Source organism: Gossypium arboreum, chromosome 12, assembly GCF_025698485.1.
Source record: "Gossypium arboreum isolate Shixiya-1 chromosome 12, ASM2569848v2, whole genome shotgun sequence".
NCBI lineage: Eukaryota > Viridiplantae > Streptophyta > Magnoliopsida > Malvales > Malvaceae > Gossypium > Gossypium arboreum.
In genome coordinates this window covers 83,558,724-83,559,484 of record NC_069081.1, presented here as the reverse complement: position 1 = coordinate 83,559,484, position 761 = coordinate 83,558,724, and the positions used below count along the sequence as shown (strand labels likewise).

General features: G+C 38.0%; 1 non-coding gene across 1 annotated transcript; it reads left to right on the top strand.

Moving 5' to 3' along the window:
* The first annotated feature begins 335 nt into the window (after positions 1-335).
* LOC128286185 (small nucleolar RNA R71) lies at positions 336-442 on the top strand. The gene has a single exon (XR_008276730.1). It is a non-coding gene; the product is annotated as a small nucleolar RNA R71 (small nucleolar RNA).
* Positions 443-761: the final 319 nt, after the last annotated feature.

Here is a 761-nt window from a genome sequence, read left to right as displayed (position 1 = left end):
GGTATTCTGAATTGCTCGATCCACCTCCATCTGCTTCGTACTGCATTACTGGGTAAACCTGTAAAGAACTAAGAAAACCATTAATTTTCTTATTCAAGAGTTCTACCTGATTAGAGAGCATGGTAACCGAATCGACATTGTAAACACTAGCTATTTTCGTTGGCTTTGTCCTCATGACTTGCCACTGATAGTTATTCAGTGACATCTCCTCTATGAATTCATAAACATCTTTAGGTGTTTTATTATTGATGGTTCCGCCAACAGCTGCGTCAACCATTTATCGAGTCGAAGGATTCAGGCCATTATGAAAAGTTTGAACCTGTAGCCAGAGTGGTAACCCATGGCGAGGGCATCTTCGGAAAGGGTCCTTATATCTCTCCTATGCATCGTAGAGTGTTTCTAAATCCATCTGTACAAAAGAAGAGATATCATTACGAAATTTAGTCATTTTAGCCGGTGGAAAGTATTTTAATAAGAACTTTTCGGTCATTTGTTCCCAAGTAGTGATTCACCCCCGCGATAACGAATTCAACCACTGTTTAGCTTTGTTTCCCAATGAAAAAGGGAATAACAGAAGGTGAATGGCGCCATCAGAAATGCTATTAATTTTAAATGTATCACATAGTTGTAAAAAATTTGCTAAGTGAGCATTGGGATCTTTGTCCTACAAAAAATCAAACTGAACAAATTGTTGTATCATTTCAATTGTGTTAGGTTCCATTTCAAAAGTATTTGCAGCTACAGCAGGTCTAACTATGCTC